At 43.1% G+C, this 21,757-nt stretch overlaps 1 protein-coding gene and 1 long non-coding RNA gene across 3 annotated transcripts in view; one reads left to right on the plus strand and one right to left on the minus strand.

Moving 5' to 3' along the window:
• The window catches only part of ZC3H12C (zinc finger CCCH-type containing 12C), a 45,916-nt gene extending 36,830 nt beyond the window's left edge, over nt 1–9,086 (minus strand). Inside the window, exon 1 of the mRNA XM_030043010.1 lies at nt 8,791–9,086. The gene's annotated coding sequence lies outside the window, so the exon portion shown is untranslated. The remainder of the gene's footprint in view (nt 1–8,790) is intronic.
• Nucleotides 9,087–9,354: 268 nt separating this feature from the next.
• On the plus strand, nt 9,355–17,045 carry LOC115353369. 2 transcript variants are annotated; one of them, XR_003927574.1, is made up of 5 exons: nt 9,355–10,349; nt 12,162–12,264; nt 13,920–13,986; nt 15,775–16,333; nt 16,879–17,045. It is a non-coding gene; the product is annotated as an uncharacterized LOC115353369 (long non-coding RNA). The 2 variants fall into 2 exon arrangements; XR_003927573.1 differs by lacking the exon at nt 13,920–13,986.
• Nucleotides 17,046–21,757: the final 4,712 nt, after the last annotated feature.

The raw sequence follows: 21,757 nt of genomic DNA on the forward strand, positions 1-21,757 counted from the left end.
TTTTTTTTTTTTTAAACACACTTTACCAAAGAAACTCACAAAAATCCAACCTGCAGTTCAGCCTCTTCGACGCTGGGCCTACCAGCTCTAGCAACAAGTTTTTAGGGATTTGCAAGCCAGAAAACATTGAAAACCCATGCCATGCACTAAGATGGCTGTTGAGCAACTGCTCTCAACAACACCACGGCAGCACGGAACACGCTGCCGATTCCTGCAACAAATGGGGGAACAGTGTTTATTTTAAGATTATCACTGGAAGGCACTCTGTTTAATTTCTTTCTTAATTTTATTATTTATGAATTGAAGCAGAGACACTGAGATACAAAGCACTCTAGAAAAAAAAAGTTTCCAGCAATACATGTTAGATTTGATCTCTTCCCACTTCCAGAATGAGTCACGCTGTCTGGATGCTTTCTGAGCATGAAAATTTGAACTAATTAACTTTCCCTGTTACAATATTGGGCGGCCAGACAATGCCTACAACTGTACAAAGTGTACGCCGTCATGCTTAGCAAAGTACTTTTATTCAAATTTGTTCTGTCAGAAGAAAAACCTCTAACAAAACTAACATGGTTATGTGAAAAAAAAAAAAAAAAAGAAGTATTCTCTTCATTTAAATACAAATTTAAGAGACTTAGCTAGTCAACCTAACGTCTTTTTATCTGTGCCACAGACTATTATTAAGAGTTTGAAAGGCTCGTCAGAGGAGAATGGGCCTCTCAAACTGTCTAGCGACATGGCCAGGTTGTGTTGCAGGTCGTGCTGCTGGCAACAGAGCTCCATAATCTCCAAGGCTCCTGGACAGAGTTCAAGGTGTTGGTTGGACTCTGCATCGCCCTAAATGGCTTCACAGGGTTACGCTTATTTGAGAGACAATTCCTGTGCCTGTACCACACGGCTGCAGTTGTCACTTTGGACTGGAGCCTTCTGCGAGAGAGCTGCCAGCAGCGGATTTTCTGCAAGACTTTCAGCCTTGCCATTTACTCTCTACTGGGATGAAAGAGCCAGAGAATACATTAAGGTCCAATTTTTTACCCGGCTTTAGTAAGTTAAGAACCAGGGAAGAGAGAGATGGTCATGTGGTTTGTCGAGACACACTTAGGGTATAATTATTTCTTACTCTCTGGGGAAGCTTTTAATAGACCTGACAAGTAGCAACAATAGCCAGATCTTACAGAAAGTGAGTTACTGTAACTGCAAATCCAAGTCCAAAAATAAATAGAAAGAAAGTAGCTACAAAGAAGTCTATCTTACTACCTGTCATTTAGGTATGGCTTTTCTTCAGTTTTACTATGTCCCTGAACTCAGGAGAGACCACCAGGAAGTCCCCACACTGAACTACGTATGCCAGGCTTTGAAATCCTAGTATTTTATATGTTAATAAAACAGCTTGCTCACTTCTGTTTAATAACCTAATATATCAAAAGGAGACAAACCATCTGTTAGTGATTCCACATAATTTTTGTAGGTCTTCAGAGTCTCAGAGTAATTTCATTCTAAGCTCAGAAGTTTGCAGCTTTTAAAGTAGAAATTAATATTGCAGACCAAATTTCCTTATGTTTAGTCTCCACTTTATGAATCTTTTTTCTCCCGCCCCCCCCCTTTTTTTTTTAAGTTGGAAAGCTGACTAGATTTTAGTCCTGTCAATACCTGCACAGATTACTTCATTAAAGTTAATATTTCAAGCCCTTTTTGGCCTCCAGAGCTCACATTTTGCTTTTCAGAGTCCCACCTTGTCATGAAGTTAGATCTGACAATGGCAGATGCAAATGGCAAGGCTTCATTCAGAACTGGTGATGCTATTAACATATAGAATGAAATAATTTAGTTTGGAAGGGATCTCTGGAGGTCAGCTAGTCCAACAAATCCCCACTCAACACAGAGTCAACTACAGTAGGTTGCTCAGTGCCTTTCCAAGTCAACTTCTAAGCATCTCCAAGGCTGGAGATTCCACCACCTCCCCAGGCACCCGTCCCAGTGTTTGAGTATCCTCACAGTGACATTTTTTCTTCATCTCCAGCCAGAATTTCTTCACTATAAGTTGCAACTGCTGTCTCTTGTCCTTTTGCTGCATGCCTTCAAATAGAGTACTTTGTCTTCTCTATAACCTCACATTACGCAGCTGAAGACAGCAATAAGATCCCCCTTAGTCTTCTCTTAGTAAGGCTGAACAAATTCAGCTCTCCCAGTCTCTCCTTGTACGTGATGTACTTCAGCCCCCTAATCACCCTGGTAGCCGTCCACTGGACTTGCTCCAGTAAGTCAGTGTCTTCTCCTGTCCTTCGGAGACCAAAACTGGACACAATGCTTCAAATGCAATCTCGTCAGTGCCAAAAAGAGGCAAATGATCATTCTGCTTGATCTGCTTGCTGTGCTCTTGCTAATACAGCCTATTTGGCCTTATTACCTATTTTTGCAACATCATGTTGCACTTATCAAGGGATGAGACTTTACTTCCCACAAAAGCATTCCATGTCAGCAGATGAAATAAACTCTATTTACAATGTCTGCTGGAGGCATCTGTTTTCAGTCTGCCCGCTACAAACGTTTTCTCTCCAGAGCTCCCACAGGCATACCGATGAGCATATCCAAGCTGCAGATGAACAACTCAAACTGCTCACAGAAGTACGTGGAGCACAGCAACAAAGATCAACCTTAAGATGATGATGCTTGTTTTCACACTAATGAGTTTGCTTATCTGAGGTCTCTCTTGCAACAGCTATATACATCAAAAAGTAACCAATTTGTAACATACTGATGTCTGAAATTTAACAAAGTGTCCTGTGTGAAATACAGACTGCTACCACAGCCTCACGAAACTTTGGAGCCACCAGTTTTATGAAACAAATCAGATGGAAGACCATCACCAAATATGGAACAAAACCTTTCGGAGAGACCATGCATGGTACCAACACAGTCAAACTTATCAAAGCCAAAGAGCAATTATTTTGAGTCTTTTTCAAAAGACTGGCTTCGTAATTCCACAAGGCAAACACACACTAAATCTCTGGAGATCTGTAGTTTAATTTCTCCTAATTTATCAGGCAAGGGTGGTTTACCAAGTTTCACTTATAACATAAGCGATGGTCAATTCAGAGAAGGCAGAGAGCCCACAAGAAAGAAAGTCGCAACTTTGAATGAGTCTTGGTAATAAGGTCAAACTCCAGCTAGTGGGCACCACCTAAACACATTTATGAGCCACACAGTCTTTTGCTGGAACCAGATGAAAGTCGCATCAATGTATGCATGATACCAGATGTTATTTTCTTCGACACAACGGCTACAATAAAAAGCTATTAACAGACAAACGAACAAGTGGCTGGGGAAACCACAGCTGAAGCAGAAAACTCTGATTTTAATCTTTCAGCAGTAAGCATGGGCTGTAGCTCAGCAACAACTTCAAGAAACCCAGACTGCAATCCCAACAGCGACAGTTCCAGAAACTCTAACGAGTCCAACTCACAGCTCAGCAAGAGCGGCAAAAGCCCAGTTGGCAGCCCAGCAAGAATGGCAGCAGCAATCCCAGAAGCAGCTGCTACAGAGACTCGTGAACGCAGGTGCACAGCCCTGGGCACTTGTACATCATAGCTGTTCCCTAGCCAGAACAAACCATTTCCAGAGGTGTATCTGGCATTACAAATAGAATGTATTGGAATTATTGCTGAAGGAGAAATCATCCGAGGTTTTCAAATCAGTTGAATGTTTTAGGTGGAAAGGCCTTAGGGGATGTTGCTGCAAACTATGAGGCTCTCAGACCCTCCACTTAGATAAAGTGGAGATCTCCATGAAAGTGCTGATGGTACTTTTTACAAGAGAAATGTCTCTCATCAAGGATGAGGCCATGCACTGATGCTGGAAAGATTAGATAACTCAGTGATTCAAATATTAGCTTTACAGATGAGGAAGAATTGAAGAGACCTGTCAAGAGTCAGGGCACCAATGATAATGGTGACCAGGAAAGTACAGAGATGAGGATTTATAGATACCAGGTACTTGCGTTAACAGTTTGCAGAACAAAAGGAGACTAGGAAAGTAGCTTCTGTTAAAGGAAATACAATCTGTCCCTTTTCCAGCCAATCTCTGCCAAACCTCCAAATCTCATTAGTCCTAAGATAAAAGGTCTAAGTCACAGCACAATAGAAATTTTCAGCTCATTGCAAAACTTCAGAGTTTGATGGGACTGATTCATTGATTTCACAACTTAACACATTACTTTTTACAGCTCATAGGGGAGGATGGCTCACACAAATGGTCATTTAGGAATTATCATTACAGTTTTTGTCCATTAGTAAAGGACTCGAGGATTTAAGACTCTTCCCAGCCTCTGAGCTTTACCCACTCGCAGCAAGCAGACCGCTTTTCAGGTATTTGCAATAACGTATGTCACATTTACTCCTGAACACCTCCAGCTTCACTGACTTCCCCGATCTCTGGCACTCCTCTGCAACTTTCAGCCACCTCCCAAGACATTCTTTTCATACCAAAAGAAATTACAGTACTTCTTCCATTGGGAGGATTATTAACGTCCGTTAAACTCTCCTGCACTCCCAACCACTGAATGTCTTGCTTTGCCTCTCCCTCCTCTCTCCCTGCTCTTTTCTCAAAATAACAACTTCCTATTAAGTAAAATCCCTCCTCCTGAACATAGCTTTAGTTTCCTCACTATCCACCCTCAAGAAAACTATAATTTTAACACAGAACACATTTTAAATACTTTGTATAGTCTTGCAAAAATTTTATGCAGAGGACATATTTATCCTGAAAGAATTCAGAACCAAATCACTTTGGTCTAAAACAGAGGTATATTTGTGAGCACATAGGAGCTTTCTACATTTAAAGGGCGGCAGACCCTGGGATGGTCTAGCATTCTATTCTGTATCTATCTACCCATCCACACACACACACACACACACACGTACACATATATACGTAAACAGACATCTCCCCTCCCAGGGAGGGGGAGGATAACTTATGTCAAATTTTAAAGTGTTACACTGGTATCATAAATCAAGCAAATACAACCTTAAAATGGCCAGGCAGACAGAAGAGGTAGTCTGGCGCATGCTGTGAGGTAAGGCTGGAAGAACGATGAATCTCGGAGTTGCAGAGGGTGAGCTTCGTTACTCCCCAGGGCAAACTTTGAAAAGGTCTTGCCCGGACCTTTCCAGTCAGGACAGCAGAAGCACAAGTCTTTAACTTTTTCAAAACATTCTCATTCTGCAGCTATGATTGAAGAATGAATGGAGCTTGAGTTTACCACAAAGCTAAAATAATTCCGTAACTGGGGAATACAATATCCTTGCAGAATAGAAAAGTCAGTGTCAAGTGTCAAGCCCAGCACTTCATACTAAGCAAAATACAATTTGGATTTTTGGTAGTGCAAGCCGAGCCTTTTACACAAGAAATGTGATCTAACCTGTAGTAATCAATCCTGATAGGTAAGAGAGAAATGCCTAGTTCATCTAAGCAGAAAGCCCCAAGGTTATGAAAACCTCCCTCAATTTCTGCTCATCACTAAACGACATGGTAAGGAACATGCTTTTTGACAGACCCTCAAGCTGTTACACAAAAACATTTAAAGATGCAGAGCTTTACAGTGAAAAATATTCATACAGTATTTTTCTCCTCCACCTCTGGAGAGCTGCCTATTCCACAAGACATACAGAAAAAAGATATGGAGAGAGAAAAAATAATAATTAAAAAAAAAAAATATTAAGAAGAACAGGAGGAAAAAGGAGAAAAGGGGGGGGGGGGGGAGAGATAGGGGAAGAGAAATGCCTCATAGGTCTACCAGGAAGGCAATTATGAGCAGATTACAATTGATTTTCTATCTATGTGCTAACTGGAAATGACTATGCTTTGAGACCAGGAGGTAAGAATAATTTCTCTGCTTCTTGTTACACCATCTAACCTCTGCTTTTGTTATATTCTACCTTTAACATATAATTTAGTAACTAAAATGAAGTAAGCGTCAATTCTTTCAAGCATAAAAATACAGGCTTGTTCAATTAATGGGTTTCTTGCTTTAAACATATGGCAGAAGTAGTACATTCATTGTAAATATTTAGCAAGCTTGAAGACAGCAGGCATTTTAAACATAACTATACATAATAAGAGATGTAAAGCATCACTATACAGTAACTTCAGTCTGAGGACAGAAACATTTCAGTCTCTTCATAGAAACAACACACTGCAGTCTTTGTATGACATCTGTTTCTTATGGTACCTCAGATATAGTTTCCAGTACCACAAGACAAAAAATGAAGTGTAACCACCTTAATCACTAATAAGGCCACTGGCTAGCTGCCATGGCAACAAACACTACGGAAATGAGTGAATGATGAAATCTCTCTTGAATAACTTAAAAAAACCCTTATCCATGACTTCCTAGCTACATGTGGGACACTGTTTCACAGAACAGCAAAAGCAGCAGAATAATATTTACAGAGCAGGAAAAAGAGGAGTTTTACACCATAACCTTACACATCACACATTTTCTAACCTTCCTCTTCGTTACTCTAATCCCCTCCCCTCCTTTCTTAGTATTGCCTCTTTCAAGCACTTCAGTTTTTAAGAAGTATTTAAAATACAGACTATGAAGACATCCATGACTGGAAGCTGAGGCTAACAAAATTCAGATTAGGATGTGTTTTAAATAAAAATTAAAGTGCAACCAGTGAAAAAAACTACACAGACTTTAAGTGTTCAAGGGCTGATTTTTTAAATTTTTTTTTAATTTTTTTTTAGATTACTGGTTCAGGCCAGTATGGGTCTGATGCAGAAAATACCAAACAAGATTTTATGACTTCTGTAATGAAAGAAGTCAAACTAAATCATACATCTCCTTCCTACCGAACATGGAGTTGCTTAGCCATAGCCATTTCTGAGTACAACAAAAACTGACCTGAGCCAAGCAAGTTCCTCATTTCACTTCACACTGACTTTGAATTGTCTTTTTCCAGCTCGCTTGAAAAGTATTTTCAGCTGCACATAGGATGTATAAGATCTCACAGAAGAAAATCTCATAAGGTTGACTTACCTAAGTAATATGGAACAGTAAATAGGTTTCATCAGATATTGAACTGAATCTCCAATCTTTTCAAGTCTCAGTGACTGCAAGCCTAGTTTTCTTCACAAAAATAAACAGCTCGGGAACACCAATAATGTTTTTAAAGGTTAGTACAACCCAGGGAAGCAGGCAGTGAAATCACTCCAGCAGACTGTTGCTCAGCTCAGCAGTCAGCCTGAAATGCACAATCTACACAGATGAGTCAAGTCTGGATAATCCCTTCATGCTCTGTCAGGTTGAGAGTATGAGGTTTGTTTTTAAATTGCATACCTTCAATAAACTCCACTTCTCTTTACGTTTACATTATAAGATGACTTTTTTTTAAGGTGTGCTTTGATTTGCAGTTGCCTAAAAATATTGTTAGTGGAGCTCTGTCTATCAGGACTTCATAAATAACAACTGCCTTTTTATCATAAATAACAACTGCCTTTTTAAAAGGATCACAAACAGTAATGGTAATTATAAGACCACTGAGTGCTGCCCTGTGGAAGACTAGTTTAGTCATAAAGGTGTAATAACTATGTTGGACTAAAACCATAAATATGGCAGCATTTGTGGAGAGATGAAATACCTTGAATTGGTTCAACTGCCTCCACTAGGATAAAAAAAAAAAAAGGAAGTTCCTGAATTCTGAAGACTAATTAGTCTAATTAATAAAAAAGAAGGGGGCGGAGAGAGAAAACACAAAACCCTTTCCCTATTTTCCTAAAATAGTTGCAAATGTGTTTTATGCTGACATAACAAATTCTCTTTAAAATGACAACACGTTTGAATTTTTATCCATTTGCTACAGTACACTCTGTTGAAGTGTAATCTCACCCTGGAGCATCACCAGATAGAAAACTTAGTTCATTAAGATTTATCTAATACAGTACTGGAAGAAGTGTTATCATGAACTCACTGGCTTGCTGTATGGGCAAATGCCAAGTGGTAAGGAGACAGTGGAAGAGGAAGTACCCTGCCACTTTGAAAAGCCAGACACACTTCAATGGTTTATTTTCTTTCCAGATCAAAAGACTACGCTACTGCTATCTTAAGTATGCTGTTAATTGCATAACCCCAAGAGCCGCAATTATGAATTATGTCTCCGCTTTGCAAACACAGACCAAGAGGACAAGACACAGTAAACAAGACATTTCAATACATCTACTGCTAAAGAAGTGTGGTCTACTGTTCAGTGGGATGGGTTTACTTAACCCAACTTTCAGCGACACCATCGCGTAAGGGCTGTCTGGCCCCATCAAAGCTACCAAACCAGAGACGTGCATGGGAGTGCCAGACAGAACCAGGACCAGCTGCAGAAGGTGCTGCACAAACACAGCCCAGCAGAGTTTCCTCCCCCGGGGGCATTACAAAATAACGTCACCGCTCCACAAATACAACCGTACATGCCCAGCGTTACTCAGACATGCCTGCAGAGTTGGGTCCAAAACACACAGGTGAATGAAAATTAATTTTTAAGAGAAACTGAAACTTAAAAGCCACAGCTGGATCTGAGAAAGGCGCAGCCAATGCTTTTAGAGGTTTATGCCTATTACGGTTTGGTTAAATAGAGCAAGCCAACTTACGCAGCTGGCTCCCTCACCCAAAGCGCGGAGAATAAGTCTCCACTGTTCTCCCAGAATTACTAAAAAAAAGAAAGAAAAAAACCCCACCCACCAAACCCAACCCCCCCCCACCCAAAAGCGAGAAGCGGGGGAACGGCAGGGTAGGTAAAGTACCTGAAGCAACTTCCAAATTCCTTCTCAGGCTCCCGGTCCCCGCGGGTACGCGCCTCCCCCGGGACGGCCGCCGCTCCCAAACAGCCGCGGGACCAGCCGAGCCGGCGGGCCAGCCCGGCGCTGCCGGGAGGCACGGCCGCTCCCGCCGGCTCAGCCCGCGGCTCCCGCCGGGGTCGGCAGCCACCGGCCCGACGGAAACTTTCCGCAAGGACGGGGCCCGGCCGAGGGGCCGGCCGCGGGGCCTGCCGAGGCGCGGGGCGGCCGGCGCCGGCCCGCCGGCCCCCCGGGGCGGCGGGGCAGAGAGGGACGGGGCTGTCTCCTACCTCCCCGGGAAGCACCGAGCGGCGCCGGCGGCGGCGGCTCCTCCCCGCCGCGCCGCGGCCTCCGCCGCCCGGGCGACCTCCGCCGGGCGACCTCGGGGAGGCGCCGGGGGCAGGGCCGGCGCCGCGGCCCCGTGTTGACACACGCGCCGGCTCGGCCCCGGCAATGGGCGGCGCCGGGGCGGGAGCGCGGAGCGGGGCAGCCGCCGCCGGCCGCGGCGGGGCTAGGGCCGGGCACGGCACTCCCCTCGCCGCCACCGCCGGGGGCAGCCGCGCACCCCGCCCGGCCCGGGGCCGTGTCTCCCGCGCCCCCCCCCCCCCCCCCCCCGCAGCCACCCACCTGCAGCCTGCCGGCAGCCGCACGCCGTGAGGAGGGCGGCCCGCCCCGCCGCCCGCGGGCGGGAGGAGCGGCGGCAAGGTCGGCTTCACCTCGCCCGCCGCCGCTCGCCTCATGCCCGCGGGGCCCTGCGGCCGGCCCGCCGGGATCCCCGCGCCGCCGCCGCCTCCCGCCGCGCCGCGGGGAGGCCGGGCCGGGCCGGGCCGGGCGGCACCTGCTGCCGAAAGCTGACGGGGGAACCGCCCGCCCCGGCCCGGCCCTCGGCGCCGCCTGGTGAGGGCCCGGCCCGGCCTTCGCAGCGGCCTTCGGCGGTGGGCAGCTGCGGGACACGGGTCACCCGCCGTGTGGTGGATTCCCGCCGCGGGCGGCGAAGGCCGCCGTAGTTAGCACCCTCCCGAAACGCCGAAACGTTACCGTCTGCGGCTGGGGCTAGAGGGGAGGAGGCACCGGCCTGAAGCGGTCTGGCCGGCGGTGGTTGCGCGGTCTGGGCAGCGGGTCCTCCCGGCCTGGCAGAGGTCCTGCTGCCATCTGAGGAAATCTCCGTGTGCTTATGGACGTTTACTGTGCAAGCCTCCCCATGCCTTACTGCCCCTGCCTCTGCAGACGGGGAAAGGGAGGCCAGAGAGCTTTTTGCCAAGGATAACAGACTCGGTCTGTGGCGGAGTTGGTAGAAACCTTAATTTCCGTCCCGCGTTCTAATTATGAGATGTTTCCTCCCACCCCGCAGTTACTTTTATGCAGATGAAGTAATCTACCTCTCACCATCCCACCCTGCCTTCTGTGCTCCTGCCGAGGCGGCTGGTTAGAAGACATGAATGAAACTCCGGTGGTGTGATTACAGCTTGTGAGCCGACTGAGCGTATCGTATAAAACATACAGCTATTGCTGCTCTCAGACTGGAAGTGTGTATTTGTGATTGTTATTCACTCCTATTCTACTACTGAAGTTTATAAAAAACTCTTCTGGTACTCCGCAGAAAATGAGCTAAATTTTTTTTAATTTTGCATCTAATCTATGCAAATCCTACACAGAAGTACGAGCCTGAAGGGCTACTCTGCAGGGCTTATTCTTCCAATAGTATGTGGTACGTTTGCCTGGACGAAAGGTTGTAGAGGAACAGGGCTACGTTGCTTTCCCATATGTTTCAATAAACCCTCCCTCTTAGAGCTGACATAGTCTGTGAGAGCGATGGCATGATTTTGTCCGTTCAACTCATTCAGGACAAGGTCTGTTGAATTTCTCAGTGTATCTTATCCCTGTCTTGGGCTTGAGTTTGGAGGGTTCAGCTCATGATGTAAGAGGCTGGCTCTCTCCTCTGGTTAGTTACTTAGCTGTGCAGAAGGAGTTTGAGACCTCTGCTAAAAAAAAAATAAGATGCTTGTTCCCTCAATCCCAGACGTGCTGATGCTGTTTCAGAGTCAGAGTGGTGTCCAAATGCGACTGTGAATATTAATTTAATAGAGGAAATTGGTGAAAGCAGGACTAAAGAATTAGACACTTGCAGTGCTACTTTTCTGCTTATTGTGGAAGCCTTTGCCGGTGATTGAGGAGCATATGAGTCAGTTAAAAGCACTGCAGTGCTGGAGAAAATGATTCTCAATTATCAGAATAAGAGAGAACAGAATAATATGGAATGGAATTGATTTTGGAACTACTTAAAGTCACAAGAGAGTTTCACGTTAACTTTTTTTTCCTTAGTACGCTATAGTTCCTGCTGAGTTTGTCTAAAGGATCTTTTTGACCTCATCTCCTGCTTAGAAGAGATTGTGATTCTGTAAACCTACAGTACCTTAGTAATTGATTAAAATGTGCTAGTTATAAGCACAAGTTAAGTCTGCTCAAATGTGAGATTTACTGAGCTGCTTGATGTCACTGCATTGCTCATTGGTAAAACATCATTTCCCCTCTGTTGCCTTAGGAAGCGAGTTGCTTCCCAATTAAAACAGATGTTTGGGAGTCAGAACCCAGGATTTGTCTGTCTTGTGACCACAAACACCAAAACGGGCAGTAGTACCTTGGAAAGGGAGGTTGTAAGTGTTCAAAGACTTTCTCTGGGTAGGACAGTCAGGGGCTGGGGATTCATACGCCTCCAGAACTTCCCACATCTCTCTCTTCCTCGGGGTTTCGTTCCCCATTGTATGTCCACGGTCTTTCCCACATCACCGTTTTTCAGGTTTTGGCTGAAACTCAGGATTTCCGTAGCTTCTCTGGGACTTTCACACATTGCACAACACTTCCCTGGTCAGCAAATGGAGGAAAAAGTTGTTAATAAATGAGAACAGGCTCGTGGGATTAATCAGTACTTAACAGCAAGAAGAGGGAAAACAGGACCAGCTGCCCCATTCTGAAACCAGAACATCCTTCATTTCCAGAATTTGTATTTGCATAACTACAACATAACAATACAGAATAGCAGAAGTTTATAAACAATACTTTTTCTATAAAACTGGCCTCCTATACATATAAACTCTGATTTCCCTTCTGTCTTCTGTATGAATCTCTGTCATCAGACTTGCTTTAGCAGCTTTGCATCAGTTACCTCTTTTTTTTAATTAAAAAACTGCACATTCATATTTTCAAAATTTCTTTACCTTCTCAATTATGTTGTGCATTTAATCTGCTATTTCCGCTCTCCCCTTATGAGCTACAGCTGTTTTCCATGACTTGAATATTTTCTGCCTGTAACATGGAGAATGCCTCTTTTATTCCTGCAGTTGTCCAATGAGCTGGCCAGCCCCTGTAATTGAACCGACTCCTCACCCTCTCAGCCTGGGAAACCTCCTTTCGTGCCTCCATCCACAACAGCCCACTTCTCAGGTAACCCCTGCCCAAAACTCGCTTGATCAGCTTGTTCTTGAGATTATCAGATATGCCAGAGCAGATAACTGATTTCAGCAGAATGTCATCACTATTAGTGCCTGTTGCTTTTGTCTTCTTAAATAACTGCTGCTTTACTTGAAGATCCTAAACATTAAGTCTACTTCTTGCTGGCTTTCTGCTTCAGTCCTTTGTGTACCTTTTGCAGGTAGACCCTCATCCTTTCCTTCCACTTAACCACAGTTATGGTCCCTGGTTTCAAACTGACATCCTTGAAAAGTCTAGATGATCTGTCAGCTCTTTGTTTAGCCTGCACCTGGCATTATTTTCCCTTTTTACCCACCACATTTTGTCCAGTTACTCTTTCATCTCAGAATCTTGTGCTGCTTCTGCTGTTATTTGCGTGGAAAAGCCTACATACTTTATATGACAAAGCTGCTATGACAATGTACATTTTGTTAATTTATGTTACCACAGCAACATAAGTCGTGAGTCATGCAAAAATGGAATGTTACATTGTTTGATATTGTACCTTGGTATTCTGATAAAAAGCTAGGGAAATGTAGTCTGTGTGGAGCTACTATGGAGCTGGGGCTTAACTAGGTAGATAGCTGTGCCTACAGAGTAGGTATCAATGGCTGGTGACAAAATGGGTTTACCAGGTAGGATCCTCTAGGAATCTAAATCCAGTTCTGGTGAGTTCTGGGAGGAGTTGTAGGCATGTTGGAGGAGGGGATTAGGATCTTGACTAATAGAAAACTGGTCTAGAAAACATAAGGCACAGGCTGGGGGGACAAAAGCAAGCTGCTGAGCCTCAACAGGTGTAAAAAATTGCACAAATTCAGGAAAAGGAACAATTGGTGAAAAAGTAATATTCCAGAAAGGAATCTGGAGTCTACCCTAAGTCACAAGCTGAACATGAGTCAGCAATGTGTTTTCATGGCAAAAGTAGTAAACATCCCAGGAAGAAGTATGTGTGGGAAGCAGTCCATGGGCTCTATGCAGTATTGGTGGGACATCAGTGGAAGGGCTAGTTTTGAGCACCATAGCTCAAGAAGTTCGTGAACCAACAGGAGACAGGGCAGGTGGCAACAAGAATGAACAGAGGACTGGGAAGACTAAAGGAGCTGGAGTTGTTTGGGCTAAAGAAAAGAAGGCAGAAGAAAGACATGCTAAGAGTCTTCATATACCTAAAGGGTCATTGCAAAGAGAAGGGGAATAATCTATTGTTGGTAGGTAGGGTAGGTAGGGTTTTGTAATGGGCTTAAATTGCATCAAGGAGAAAAAGCTTTTTTAATGGTAACATTAGTGAGGCACAGCTTTATATTACAAAGGGTGTAATAGTGTCTCCATTACTGGATGTCTTTAAGTACATACTGGACAAATAGTAAGTACTATTGATCTGGCATTGGAATTGGAGGATGGACTACATGACTAATCAAGGTCCATTCCAGACCTATTTTTCTGTTATTACATGTAATCTGAGGCTTCTCATTAATCATCATCATTCCTTTACCCAGTCCCATTGCACATTCTGTTTTCTTTTCAAGTAGGATCCCTAGTCATTCCTGTGTTCTTTGGAGGACAAAAAGTGTTTTGTCCCATTTTTCTCTGAGTGTAGTTGAAGACCAATGCCTTTCTCATTTTCCTGGCAGCCTGCAACGGACACAGGCTGGTGAATTGTACTGCATTGAGCTGCTGAGATAAGTACGGTAATTTCATGTGAGTCAAACATGCAATAAAAATTATTTAGATGACTGTCAGACTGATGTTGTCAGTCTATTCAAACACATTCTCCATAGACCCTGCAAAATGTTAACATAAATCTGAAATTCTTTAGACATATACTAGATAAAATTACTCAAGTCATAAAATGTTGCTGTATTCCAGGCCTACCTAATGCACACAATCCTAAATTCTCCAATCTTCACTGCCAGGAACCCATGGAAGTTTTTAATGTGAACTGTACTATGTTACTTATTTTCTAGGCTTGGTTTGGTTTTGCGAAGTCTTGTATATTTAAAAAAATGTAGTTTAACATTCACTTCTACATTTCAATTTAAAATAAACAGCTTATACCAAGAACAATTGGCATTTGTTTACTTGGCAGATCTGATCAACAGACAGCATTCCTGATAGGTTTTCTATTTTTCCAACCATGTTATCTATTCTAATTAGGTATTACTCCTTTCTATAAACTTTTGCTGTTACAACCTTAAATCAGCATGTCTCTGAGAGCAGACCCATGTACATCTTGGGCACCCTAGAATAAAAAAGCTGTTGCAATAATTGCCAATGCTGAATACATTTATTTGCTGAACTTTTAAAGACAATGTTCATCACGAGTTTAAATCTACCCCTTTGCCCCTTAAGGACAACTTTGGCAAATTGTATACTCATTTTATCCTTTCAGAGAATGAGGATTTTCTTCCTGTAACTGATTTCTTGTTAAAGATTAATAATGTGCTTTTCTACGTAGAACACATATTGCACATATACCTGTGCTGATGAACATATTCATAAGTGATGTGGAAGAAGAGGCAGGGAATAAAGTGGCAAAATTTCATTATAATATTGAGTTTCTCAAGATCATAAGAACTAAAATCCAACAATGAAGTACCATCGACTTCATGTGAGGCAGAGGACATTGGAGTTGTAATGAAAATGTCAGTGTTCAGCCGTGGCTGAAAGAAATAGATATTAAGAAAAGAATAGGAAACATAAGGCATCATTATGCCACTGTTCATGGTGCTTCAGTTTTTTGAATGCTGCAAGCAGCTTTTGCCTTCATATCTCAAAAGAGATACAGTAGAACTAGAAAAGAGTAATATGGATGATCAGGGATATGGGACAGCTTCTCCATGAAGTGTGGCTGAATAGACAAGACTCTTCAGCCTGAAAAGGACAGCCAAGAGAGGGTATGAGAGGGATCTGTAAACCATGAATGGCACAAAACCCATGACTTGAGTACCTGCCTTTCTTAATATAGGAGTTAGGGAACATCAGATTAAATTGTCAGATGTCAGGTTTCAGAGAGGCAAAAGGAGAAATTCCCTGAAACTACCAGTGTTTTCAAAAAGCAAGTGAATATGTTCATGGAATAAAAATCCATCTAGAGCCGTTAAAAACTAAAGTGCAGAGATCTCTGCTTCAGCAAATCCCTAAGATAGCCTTAAGCGCCAAGTTCCAGCCCTGCTGGAGCCTTTATACATTTGTTTAGTTCTTGTGTTTGGCAGAGGATGTCTTCAGCTGGCCACTGTCAGAGAGAGGTCCTGGGCTGGACTGAGACACGTGTCCCAGTGTGAGCATTCTTACTTTGTTGTTTATTAGCCTGCTCACTGAGAAAGCTCTGAAACCCTTTGCCTTGTCTGGGGCTGTGCTTCTGCAACCTTGCAGCACTGCGGGAGACACTTAGCCTGGGAAGTGATCAAAAGAATAAGCAGGAGGCAGAAATCTGCCTTTGATAAGTCAAAGCTTTTTTTTTTTTTAATTTTTTTTTTTTTTTTTTAGTAAAAAGAAGAAGATTGCCTCCCACATTCATGGACACAGACAAGCATGGACAGATGCCTGACTCCATTATCACCTTCTCCTTCATCATGAAAAAGCCAAGCAAAATCCTAAGGCACTTTAAGGCCACAAAATGGGTCAGTAATGCTGGGGGTGGGGGAAGCAATGAAGAAATTCCCTTGCTGTGCCTGCTGGAGAGAGAATCAAGCGGATGCAAACCTACTTTCTGCAGCTGGGAGACATCACTTGAGGGATCCCTGAAGTGGGTCAGGGCGGGGGTCATGCTCACTGTTCTCAAAATTTCCAGGGCATCAGCAAGAAGTATCCTCTGTCAGCATATCCAGAAGTATGATTGAAAACTAGCATGGGAATCTTCTTCCCAGCAGAACACAGGAAAGCAAGAATTTGTTGTTTGAAAAAGTCCATCTGACAGGAATATTAAACAGGCTTTCACTTAGCAGGATATGTACATGTTGGCTTCTAGAGACCAGGAAGGAGAGAAGTCACCTCAAGCAGCAGCTTATTGGAGAACTGTGAGGCGTTGTATAGCCAGAGGAAGAAGGTTAGTGCTGAGGGATTCTTCATACCTATGATCCCCTTTAGGCTGGGGAGAGCACTGGGAGAAGGTGATGGAGAAACCCAATGTTAGCATAAGAAAAAGAATTTTGTCCCTGTTTTAGGAAGGTCTTTATTACCCCATATATTCATCTATTGCTACTGTCATGCTTTGGTTTAAAGAATAAGGGAGACAAGGACATGGGAGTATAAAATGCCTTCTTCCCATTTATTTGCTATTGGGTGTTTGTAATTTGAAGCAATGAAAATTCAAACAAAAGTAGTTGCTACAGCATTTCAAATTTTGAGTAAAAAATCTTAAAACATTGAGCACTTCTGGATGCATAAATTTTACAGAATTTTCATTGAGCAAAATGAACCCATCCTTAGTTGGGGTTTTTGATTCCTTGATTAGGAAGAAATTTTCACTCTGAGATTTCGTTTAGTTTATCTGAAAATATTTTAAATGCCAAAAATTAAAATGAAAGAGCACTTGGGTGATAATTTTCAGATAATCAAATGCTGACCTTAGCTCTTTTATTTTCTTCATAGCTGGCAAAAATTGGCAGAGCCCTACAGAGGAACAAGCTCTTTTCTGTCCTTCAGCATCCAGTATGGCTCTTAGTTATATTCTGCTGTTTCACCTGACAGTATTTTTATTATAAAGCCCTGGCTGCAGTGACCATGAAAGGGTGGAGTTCAAGTTCCTTTGGGCAGCAAGGAGGGCACACAGCAAGCTCACTGCTCTGGACTTCAGGAGAGCAGACTTCGGCCTCTTCATGGATCTGCTTGGTAGAGTACCATGGGCTAAAGCCCTGGAGGGAAGAGGGGCCCGGGAAAGCTGGTTAATATTCAAGGATCACCTCCTCCAAGCTCAGGAGTGATACATCCCAACAAAGAGGAAGTCAGGCAAAAACACCAGGAGGCCTGCATAGATGAACAAGGAGCTCCTGGACAAACTCAAACACAAAAAGGAAGCCTACAGAGGGTGCAAGCAAGGACAGGTAGCCTGGGAGGAATACAGAGAAGTTATCCAACCAGCCAGGGATCAGGTTAGGAAAGCCAAAGCCCTGATAGAATTATATCTGGCCAGAGACATCAAGGGCAACAAGAAAAGCTTCCAGAGGTACATCGGTGATAAAAGGAAGACTAGGGAAAATGTGGGCCCCCTCCAGAAGGAAATGGGAGACCTGGTTATCCGGGATATGGAGAAGGCTGAGGTACTCATTTACTTTTTTGCCTCAGCCTTCACCAGCAAGTGCTCCAACCACACTGCCCAACAGATGTAACAACAGATGTAATCTGCCTGGGCTTGTGCAAAGTGTTTGACACCGTCCCACACAACATCCTTGTCTCTAAATTGGAGAGACGTGGATTTGACGGATGGACCACTCGGTGGATAAGGGGTTGGCTGGATGGTCGTACACAAAGACTCAACAGCTTGATATCCAAGTGGAGACCAGTGACGAGTGGCGTTCCTCAGGGGTCAGTATTGGGACTGGCACTGTTTAACACCTTTGTTGGCAACATGGACAGTGGGACAAGTTTGCTGATGACACCAAGCTGTGTGCTGCGGTCAGCATGCTGGAGGGAAGGGCTGCCATCCAGAGGGACCTTGGCAGGCTTGAGAGGTGGACCCGTGCAAACATCATGAAGTTCAACAAGGCCAAGTGCAAGGTCCTGCACATGGGTCTGGGCAATCCCAAGCACAAATACAGGCTGGGCAGAGAATGGATTAAGAGCGGACCTGAGAAGAAGGACTTGGCGGTGTTGGTTGATGAGAAGTTCAACATGACCCAGCAATGTGTGTTTGCAGCCCAGAAAGCCAACGATATCCTGGGCTGCATCAAAAGAAGCGTGACAAGCAGGTCGAGGGAGGTGATTCTCCCCCTCTACTCTGCTCTCGTGAGACCTCACCTGCAGTACTGCGTTCAGCTCTGGGGTCCCCAACATAAGAAGGACATGGACCTGTTGGAGTGAGTCCAGAGGAGGGCCATGAAGATGATCAGAGGGCTGGAGCACCTCTCCTATGAGGAAAGGCTGAGAGAGTTGGGGTTGTTCAGCCTGGAGAAGAGAAGGCTCCAGGGAGACCTTATAGCAGCCTTCTAGTACATAAGGGGTCCTACAAGAAAGCTGGAGAGGGACTTTTTACAAGGCACTGGAACAGGTTGCCCAGAGAGGCTGTGGATGCCCCATCCTTGGAAACATTCAAGGCTGGGCTGGATGGGGCTTTGAGCAACCTGGTCTAGTGGAAGGTGTCCCTGCTCGTGGCAGGGGGGTTGGAACTAGATGATCTTTAAGGTCCCTTCCAACCCAAAGCATTCTATGATTCTATAGTAAGTTTTATAGCTCAGTGCCATGGGTGGTTGGTGCTTTTGTAAGGTGAAGTTATACCATTTTGTTTCCTTCATTTTGGTAAAGTCTGATCTTACTGATGCAAAAAAAGAATCAATGCTTGTGCTTTTTTTTCCTGGGGGGTGGTGGTGTTATTTTGTATATAGTTCTGCTTCATGATGGCTCAGAAGTGAACACAACAGTTACCACAGATGAACAAAATTACTTTCAGTTGCAGTGAGAAGTTGTTTTTTTCAAGAACACTGCAATTTGGCCAAAAGCTGCTAACTACACACTACCCTTTTCTTAGTGGTTTTGTGTATCATTAATGAGATAGCAGTAATACCTTCTCTCTTAATGGTTGCTGTTCTTCATACCTCATCTCCTGGGATATGAGAATCTCTACTTTCTTTATTCCTTCCATTTATATAATTCTTCTGCCCCCTTTTTTTGAACAAAGTCCTGAAACAAACAAGCATTAAGTAGTCTCAGTATTTATTTATTCATTGTGTTTAAGATAGCAATACTATGATAGCTGGGACGGCGCATCCATGTTCTCAGATTTTGGTTCACTTTTTGATTTCAAAAACTGGAAAAGTTTTTGAACCAATAGAACAGTTTCCAGTGTCTGTATTTTAGTTGGGAGGCAATAATGACTATGCACTCACCTTTTAATCCGCTCCAGTCTTTGAGTCTCTTGAGGCCTATTTCCCCCATTCCTGGCCACCCTTGTACGTCCTTATAAGCAGAATCATAGAAATCATAGAAAATATTATGAGAAGAGACATCATTTGGCCCATCTTTATACTCCACAGCAGGATCATCTTCACATAAATTAGTCCTGAAGGTGTTTGTGCTATTTCTTCTTGAGAGTGCCTGGTGATGGAGACACCATATACTCTGTAGGCAAAATGCTCCAGCACTTACTGGTCTGTACTGTTTGAATAATTTCCCTGGGAAATGTCTTTCAAATAGTCATCGTGGGTTTAATTCTCTAAGTGTAGATGTCTACAGGTATATATCTACAAATACTATAGGTTTCTAAGTTTCTGCTGGAAGAAGTGGAGATCTGGATGTTGATGCAGTTGTCTACAGATAGGTTTTTAGAGCCATCTGAGATGGAAAGAGCAACCCTAATGTCTGACCTATATCAAAAGCCATTTCGCTCTCTCCCATCCATAGGACAGGTACAGAGTGCAATTTATTCCTTTCCTCTTTGTTGTACCCTTTACCCTTATTTATCATGTTGCCTCTCAACCTATATAGGCTAAAAAAGTCCACTATTTCTTTAAACACTGTTTATTCTCAAATCATCCCTTTTGTTCCTCTTTGGACTCCTTCCAGCTAGCTCACGTAGTTCTTATTATAAGGAACTCGAAACTAAACATGTGGTGGAAGAGAGACTGCATGGCATTAAATGTACCCTGTGTGAACCCCAGCTTATCTTTTAGGGCAGTGGATGGGGAACTTGGAGGAAAAGCTCTCTTCCATTACATCACCATTGAAGCAAAAGTAGTACATGCAGCTGTGTAGTGCTCGCTTCAGGCTATACTTACTGTAAAGCTGGGCGCTGGATATCAGTAAGCCACAAGGCCTGGTAGGAGAGTATCAAAATCAGAAAGCATCACGTCAGCAAAAGTGTGCTGGCTGTTTCTTGATGATTTATGTCTACAGTGCTTTAAAAAAGATGCTTGCAAAAATAAGATGCCAGAAGTGCTCTTAAGAAACTTTATTCCCTCGATCACTAGTTTAAGAAGGTATTGCCTTCAGTCTTGAAGTTGTGGAGTAAATTTTCAAGTTCACGTGTGGGGGAGGAATACTGAGAGGATTTTTTGCATATATCTAAAAAGCAAGTTGATCTAAAAATATGCTCCATTGTAGCTCAGTGTTCAGAAATATTACTCTCTTCAGTTCTATTTTTATAAACAGCTTCAATGATTTATAATAGTTCCTTAAAAAAATTCCTTATTACTGTAGTACATCTTATGATGGAGGATAATTGTTTCTGAACCTTTTAATTGTTCATGTGTCAATCAATCTACAAGAAACTCAGAACAGTTTTTTGAGAATAACGGAACAAACTTCAGGTGGAGAGAGTTGTCTGAGGTCAAAGGAAATACAGAGAAAATACAAATGACCAGACTGGCAATAAGACTGTGGGAGAATGCAGGAGTATCTGCAAAGAGCATTTGTGGAAAATCCATACCACTTTGATCATATCTTGATTTTAATAGCATTGTGATACTAATGATGACCATAATGCACATGTAACCTGGGATTCTGAATTTCACATGAATATCATTGGTTTAGAGAAATCATCACATTTTGAAAGATAGAAACCAAGATAGAAGATAGATAATTTACTTCACATGCTGTTGCCACTGTTCATCTAGAAACATCATATTTAACTCCTGCTACTTTGATGTTCTGGGTTCAAAATCACCCGAGAGGAAAGATAGGACATTCTCTTCTCTGTGGAGATAGAACTGAATTAGTTTTTCAAGTCTGAACTGTTCTTGCACCTCGAGATCCTCAGGGCAGAGCCCACTGGAGGTTTGGAGTGGGCTTTTTGATCAGTTGTTTTGATGCAGAGTCAAGATCCTGGCTGTCCCAGCTATGCCATGTGACTTGACACATGGACCGAAGGCTTTTGTGTTAAAAACCTTGTGAGAATTAGTTGGGTTTGTGATTCTGAAATTGAAGACCAGTCAACATCTTGACTGGATACCCTCTGCTTTATGATATTGTATAATAATATATAAGATTTTCCACTCACACCATATATTGTAAAGTACTTTGAATTCATATTGTTATTCATTAATAAACCTCTCCTGGAGTATTCTCTTACTATTATTACTGCTACTTGATATCATTTTAAAATTAAATTATTGGCAAATCAGAATCAGTTTATTATGATGTGCTAACTGCTTCTAAGTTTCTCCATGGCCTTTCGGGTATGAGTTTTGTCTTTATAAAGCTTTACATTGTTCAGGACTTGCTGACATAAAGGACAACCTGCTTCTTCCAGTTATTCAATTATTATTTATTGTTTGTATTATTGTTACACTTAAAGGCTTATTTAGTAGTAGATCAAGGA

Source organism: Aquila chrysaetos, chromosome 19 (assembly GCF_900496995.4).
Source record: "Aquila chrysaetos chrysaetos chromosome 19, bAquChr1.4, whole genome shotgun sequence".
Lineage (NCBI taxonomy): Eukaryota > Metazoa > Chordata > Aves > Accipitriformes > Accipitridae > Aquila > Aquila chrysaetos.